Source organism: Hibiscus syriacus, unplaced genomic scaffold, assembly GCF_006381635.1.
Source record: "Hibiscus syriacus cultivar Baekdansim isolate YM2019G1 unplaced genomic scaffold, ASM638163v2 tig00000477_pilon, whole genome shotgun sequence".
Classification (NCBI taxonomy): domain Eukaryota; kingdom Viridiplantae; phylum Streptophyta; class Magnoliopsida; order Malvales; family Malvaceae; genus Hibiscus; species Hibiscus syriacus.
Genome location: NW_024061790.1, coordinates 4,936,686 through 4,944,493, shown reverse-complemented (window position 1 = coordinate 4,944,493; position 7,808 = coordinate 4,936,686). Strand labels below are relative to the sequence as shown.

Sequence of the window (7,808 nt, the reverse complement as noted above, 5' to 3'; positions counted from 1 at the left end):
ACTTTTTATGAATCAATACCTTTCGACATGCATTTGCATTTTATTTACCTTTCAAGTTTTATTTTCTACATTTTATTTGTACTTTTACAATTATTTGTGTTTAGTATTTTATTTATCTACAATTTATATTTATCATCCAACCATCAAAATTAATAATGAAGGGTACACTACAGAATACTAGAAATTTCCAAGCACCTGTACAATGCCAGAAAAAAGGAAATAGATGAGAGAGTAACCCAAATTGAGAAAACCCAGCTAGAAATACATGAGAATATGAAGAAAGTTCAAGAAGAGATGCGTGAAAAAAATGAAGAAATCCTAGAATGATTTGATGGAGAAACTTGCAAGCATGTTACAGGAAGAAATATAGATCGATAAGAGACTCCAACTGTCAGTGTTACTGCCGAAAAACCTTTGTACCCTAGGTTTTGCACCATGAGCGGATCGTAAAAAGGCTCCAACTGTTGGTGTTACCATGAAAGAACCCCTATACCGTCTAGGCTTTACACCACCTCATGTTAGAACACAGCAAGGAGCAACTGCTCAGCCAGGAAGAGTACACATAAACTTGCCTGAAACCTTTGTAAACCCACACCAAGCTGAAGACTTCCTAAATTTTGATGAAGAGGACATAAAAGAGTAGAGAAAACAACTAGAAGAGAAATGTAAATAACTAGAAGATGAAATTAGGGTTATAAAAAAGACACTAGCATGTATGAGATCGATGCCAAGGAGCTGAGTCTGGTTCCTGATTTGGTGCTACCTCCCAAGTTCAAATTTTTGGATTTTGAAAAGTTTGATGGAACGAGATAGCCCTCTGTTCACACCACTATATTTTGTAGAAAAATAACTGGCTACATTGGTGATGATCAAATGTTGATTCATTGATTTCAAGAGAGCTTAGCAGGTTCAGCTATTCAATGGGTATAATCAGTTGAGCAGGGCTTACATTAGGTCATGGAAGGACTTGGCTAAAGCTTTTCTAGAACAATATTAGCACGTGATGGATGTGATGCCTAATTGAATCATGTCACAAAGTATAGAAAAATGATCTGATGAAAGTTTCAGACAATATGCTCAGAGGTGAAGGGATGTGGTTGTACAAGTACATCCGTCGCTTGAAGAAAAAGAAACCAACATGCTATTCATAAACACTTTAAGACCTCATTTTATTGACCACTTCATAGGAAATTCGACCAAGAGTTTTAGTGACTTGGTTAATGCAGGAGAGATGATTGAAATTACAATCAAGAGTGGGAGGCTTGATAGAGGTGAATCCAACAAGAAACTATCAACAAAAAGAACGGATAATAAAGTCAATAACATAAGGAAGTATGGCTCCAATAACAATACTATGTCTCGACCTCAGGCCACAAGATCATATGCACAAAATTCTGCTAGATAAGGAACAAGTGAGATGAGACAAGAGAGGGATAAGCTTCAGTTTGACCCATACCTATGCCTTACAAGTAATTATTCCAGGTCCTGTATGATAGACATGTGGTGTCACCTTATCAAGTGTCACCTCTACAGCCCCCATATCCCAAATGGTAGGATATGTCCAATGAAAGTATCACGCAGGGGTTCCTGGACATTCAATAGAGAACTGCACTTTCTTTAAGAAGATTGTCAAGAGATTGAGGCAAAAAAAGTCATAAACTTCAGTGATAGTGAGCAACCAAACGTGGCTCAGAACCCGCTGTTAAGCCATGTAGGTTCAGGAGTTAATGCCATTGTTGAGGAAAAGGGGAAGAATATTAGGGTAAGTGTGAGTGATGTGAAATCACTAATGCACTGGATATGGGGTCAAATGATCAAGGCAGGTCTATTGGTCCTTAACCTAGAAGCTGAACGAATTAAGAATGAGAATGTATGTCAATATCACAATTATGATGAACACACCCTACAACATTGTCTTGAGTTCCAAGCTCTAGTACAAAAAATGATGGATGATAAAGAAATAGAGTTTTACCAAGAAACCGCTGAAGAAGAAGAAGTAGAAGTTTGTGCATCCGAGGGATCTTCTAGGGGAGTTTACAACACCAATTGTCCTCTAGTAATCACACCTAAAACTTGTGTGGCTGAAAAAGTAACTCCAAAGGTGATAATCACACCCCCATCTCTATTCCCTTACAGGGATAATAAGCAGGTCCCTTGGAAATACGAGTGTAAAATGGACAACATAGAGGATAAATAGGAAGTGGGCGAAGTAGTTCATTTCACCATGAGTTGAAGATGTTATTCCCCATATCAACTGAGAGAATCTGAGAAAATATATGTTAATAATAAAGGAAATAAAGTTGACGTGCTAATAAAGAAGGATGATCCGGTCATCAATCAACCTGTGACAGAAAGTGAGGTTTTGGAATTTCTAAAGTTCATAAAGCACAATGAATACATCATTGTTGAGCAGTTGCACAAGTTACTTGCTCGAATTTCAATTCTTGATCACTTTTTGAGTTTTAAAGAACATCAAAACAAACTCTTGAAGGTGTTGAACCAAACTTCATGCCGAAAGACTTACCTATGGGCAAACTGGACATATTAGTGGCAAATATATCCAAGCAGATAATTTTATTTCCTTTTCTGATGACAAAATCCCATCTGGGATGATTGGTAACTGATAACTCTGTAAAAATTAAGTCCCTTTTCACTTAATTTATTGTTTGTTTAAAGGTTAATTTAGGTCATTTTAGATTCATGTAGTTGCATATAGTTGCATTTGTGGTGGTTGTGCTATTTTATTTTGTTAAGGTGTTGTATGAGGAGGAAGGTGTGGTTTTTAGTGATGTGCATGAAATTAACAAGCAAAAGGGTGAGTTGGGAAGGAATGTCATGGCATCACACATTGATAAAGCAGATTGAAATGCCGTGGTATTTCTGGCATAGAAAAGAACAAAAAGATATTTTTAACAAAATGACAGCTGGTAAGGACAGCTAGCAAGACATATGTCTGATGGTTATAACCGCCTGATGGGGACCACTTCCACTTTTGAGCATAAACAACACACCGAAGGAGTGACTCTAGGGGTATGATGGGTATTATTAGTGCAAAATCCCATGAATACCTTTAGATAATTTTATTATTAAATGACACCTCGTAAGAGAGAGGGAGAGGTTACACACTCTAGCTGAAAATTTTCCATTTTCTTCATCTTATTCACCATTCTTTTCCTTCTATTTTTATAGTGGTGTTCCTCCATTAACAAGCTCTAAGGAGTGGCGAACTAGGCATCCGAGAGTAGCAAGTAAGCTAAAGCGGTTTATGGTGGTCAATGAGAACTATGGTAGTGCGCGTCGAAAGCTTTTTCCTCCTTCCCATTTACTATTGTTTTTCATTTGATTTGGGTTAAAAGGAACAAATGATATTTATGAATTACTTCATGGATGATTCAAACCCCCACCATGAACTAGCTTTATTTGGTGGGAGTTCACGATGAATGTTTAAGTTTTTATTTCAATGGATGATTCATATTTTTCTATGATTTTATTTGTTGTGTTTATGGTTCCTAATGCCTTAAGGTTGTAGAACTATGAGAGTGGAAATTCCTTAGGGAAATATTTAGTGTTCGAGAAAAGCTCATCTTTAGTGTTTGAGAGAAGCTCATCTTTAGTGTTCGAGAGAAACTAAGGACGATCGACATAAACAATGGGTTTTAGTTAGTAATTAAGCCTAATCTACTTGTAAACAATGCTAAGATTTCAATCGACTAAAAGGAGCAGTGCTCGGTCGAGAGGGTAGATGTTAGTGCAAATACTAAATGGTATTATCGTGCTATATTATGTTAGACTGATGGAATCCCTGCACTTGCTAATGCCAATAGGTATTGCCATGTCATTCTCAACCTGTCGAGTCCCTTGACTAGAGACAGCATAGGACACTTTTAGTAAACTCTGTCGGGCAAGTAAAACATACAAATGTTATCATCTTGAGAGGTTAGACTTAATTTTCCTAGTGACTCTTATTATTCATTCCCATAGTAGCTTGTTGTGTGTGGATTATCAAGTCATTTCATTTTATCCATTTTTTATCTTTTGCTTTATATTTACATTTTCATTTGATTTCATTACACACACAATATATTTTGCCATGACATCTTCATTTGCTACCACATCATACTATCATTCTATCCATACCAATACATATTGCCTTGACATTCTCAATTGGTACATATCATCACACTAACTATACTTAGAATTAGTAGTTCTTGTTTTGGTTAAACTCATAAATTTCCACCAATCCCTGTGGAAGTGATACTCACTCATCATTATATTACTTGAGTGATTATGTATACTTGCACATTATTTGCATATAATTTTATAGTACTCACAACACACAACTAGTTTTTGGTGTCATTTTCGAGGATTGGTAGCGTGAAGTTAATTAATTTTTCCAAAGCATTTTATTTTTGCTTCTTTATTTTTGTATAGTTTACTTTATATTTTATTTTATTTTTTTCAGGCTTATTTGATGTATGCCTAAAAGACATTCTGACGAGCCATTGGAATCAATTGAAACTGAGATTGAGAGACTTTTTAGGCAAAAAAATGTACTCATCGTGCTCGAGAAAATATGTATCAAATTGGGAACCATGGCATTGGTCAAGATAACAGAAATCAGAATGTAGAGGTATTCCAAAATGTTAAACCTACTGATAGGCTCATGCTTTTCGTGATCATTTGCGTGACCAAGCGAGGGCTTGGTTGAGTGGTGTTCCATATGGTTCGATGGAATCATGGGTTGATCTTTGCAAAAGTTTCCTATTGGCTATACGATGACGAATATATGTATGAATGTTGGGATCATTACAAGAGTTTGCTTCGAAAGTGTTCAAATCATGGTTTTCAAGACTGGACTCAAGTAGTTATGTTTTATATTGGAGTCAATGCACCCACGAGAATGATGATTGATGCTACGGCAAATGGAACTGTCATGACAACTTTTTTTCGAATTGCGAAAATCAAAAAAAAAAATAAAAATTGAATTTTAGAAAATATTTTAAAAGTTTGGAGTCGCTATTAACCTTTGAGATTAGGTAGGTTGAAAACCCAGGATACGTCCTTTTAAATAAAAATTTTAAAACGACACGATTTAGTATGTGTGTTAGAGATTTCGGGTTCGGGAGTCGATTACGCTTGGGGATGGATTACCACCCCAACAACACCCAAAATTAGTGCCTTCAATTATTATTTTATCCCTATATTGAAAAATTAAAAAATTCAAATATTTATTTATTTAATGCTCTGTGTTAGAGATTTCGGGTTCGGGAGTCGATTACGCTTGGGGATGGATTACCACCCCAACAACACCCAAAATTAGTGCCTTCAATTATTATTTTATCCCTATATTGAAAAATTAAAAAATTCAAATATTTATTTATTTAATGCTCCTTTTATTCCCTAAAATATTTAAATTTTGGAGAGACACACAATATTTGTTATTTCCAATTAAAGAAAAAACTAACCCCTAATAGAAATTAAGACAGTTATTGCTCATGTTTTAATCGAAATAATAAAATATTCCTATCCTTAAAAAACAAAGAATTAATCAATTATTAAACCCTAAAGAAAATTAAAGGTGACAAATTAGGAAAATTATTATTATTTAAAATAATAAGGATGTTCCTTGATTTAAATAACGAAGACCAAGCCTTTTACGTTAATCAAACAACTCGTCTTTAGTAATTTAAACGTAGGAACAAGCATCTACCCTTTTATTTTTAATTAGTGAGCCTATTTAATTTTTTAAAAGTAACAACTTGATAGAATATCCATTTATTCAAAAGATATTGAACACAAATGTCTAATTATTTTAAGACCACCCCTTTTAATATTAATTATGAATTTACATTTATGTGTTTCTAATCAATTTTATTAAAGATACTAAACCTAAAAGGCATTAACTTATTGATTACTAATTAAATAACCTAAACTAAGGCTTTAATTAATAACTAAAGCAGTTAAAATGTAAGGCTTAATCTAAAGATTAATTAATATTAGTGATCAAATTAAAAGATTAGGAGAAAAATAAAGGTTTTATTTCATTAGTTGAATTCGATTGAGCTAATAACACACCCTTCCCTATTTCGAGAAGTTCCCAAGTTTCTGTTGGCACCGACGACGTTCCCAGATTCGACAGCGTCTCTAGGTAGCAGCTTCCATCGGTTTCTAATCTCCTCTGAAATGCACAGGAGAAAATGTGCGGAAGTAGACCTTGCTCTTACTTGTGTTCACCTCATTACGTATCCACGACATCACTGTCTCTAAAGACCTCCGATATGCATGTTCCACGGTCATCTCAGGTTTGATTTTCTTCCCTTCTTGAAAGAAACATACCATTCTAATGGTCTTCTCATGATTCCACTAATGAGCGGTGTTGAAGACCAAGAACTATGCATCTTTCCACCTGATAGAATTCCAATCCATTTTGATCCAACTTGAGGGTTGTCTTGACGTTTTGCAGAGACCCTGGAGGCGGCCTGCTCTGTAAGACGAGGAAAGGAGATCGGTACCACTCCATGGTGCAATTATAATCCTTGAACTTGAACACCAAGTACCCTTTATGCTTCGTGATCGAATTGCTATTCACTTCGTATATCGAATCTTTATTATCAACAGCGGAAGCAAGCATGCAGAGGAGTGATTCCCATTGGTTCCTTCTGATCGAATCACCGACTAATACCAACCGCTTGTTCCGCAACTTCTCCAACATCACCTTCCCATCAAATCTGGGGAGGTTACAAAGCTTAGGTTGTCATCTCCACTTGGTGTAGAACAAATCCGGCCGTCCATTTTCAGTACACCTAAACCCTTCATCAAGAAAGCTGTAATCTCTGGATTCATAAATAGGGTACCTTTCATCCAGACCCAATCACCATCGAACATGTCACACCCTCCACCTTCAATGCTCAAGAAATCAACTCTTTTGATCTCCCTTATCGACGAAGAAGAAGACTCCTCTAGATTAAGCCACATGAATCTTTCGCCCATATTAGGAACCATATACCCTTTAGCCACAGCTCTATAACCCAAGTAGAAGAAGCAACAAATCACATAGACCGCAATGAGGAAGAAGCCGAGGACACCTACGTATGGTTTGAGGAGTTTGAAACGCTTGAACCTTGAGCAAAGATCGAAACTCGGCATGGCTTCATGGTCTTGTTGAACCGGAACTTTACGCATTTGGATCGTTAAAATGGAACTGAAATTTGGGTTTTGTTTATCTTCAAAATCTGAAGAGAAAAAAAAGGGACTGAAGGTGTGGTTTTCAAGCAAAATAATGGTGGTTAACCTCGTTTCTGTATAGCAGTTTTGTTTAAAGTTATAAATGATGGGCAACAACAAAGAGGATGAGAGTAAAAAGGGCAACAGAAAACAGAAGAAAAGGTGTCAAGGAAGCAAGGGAACATTTATGGTGGAGTTAAAGAATCAAAACCTATTACATAAACCAATGGTAAAATGGATTAATTTCAAGTTCAAGAATAAAAAATAAGAAGATAAATCCTAGGAAATTTAGGGATTTTATATTTATTTATTTATATTTGTAAACAAATGTGGGCTAACTTGGGCCTATGTAAAAAAATGTAATGACTATTTAAAATACAAATGGACTTACTTTTTTTGGGTTTTTTTATTATTTATTTTAAAAAAATAAATGGGCTACTAATATGACATGGACTAACATAACATGTAACTACTATTTAAAAATTATACAATAAATACAAACTATATGATATGCAATGTAACACACTAATTATTTAACTACTTAGTATGCAATTATTATTTATAACATGAATATGCAACATGAA

General features: G+C 35.2%; 1 pseudogene; it reads right to left on the bottom strand.

Moving 5' to 3' along the window:
- Nucleotides 1-6,049: 6,049 nt before the first annotated feature.
- LOC120206557 lies at nucleotides 6,050-7,182 on the bottom strand (annotated as a pseudogene).
- Between the last annotated feature and the right edge of the window lie 626 nt (nucleotides 7,183-7,808).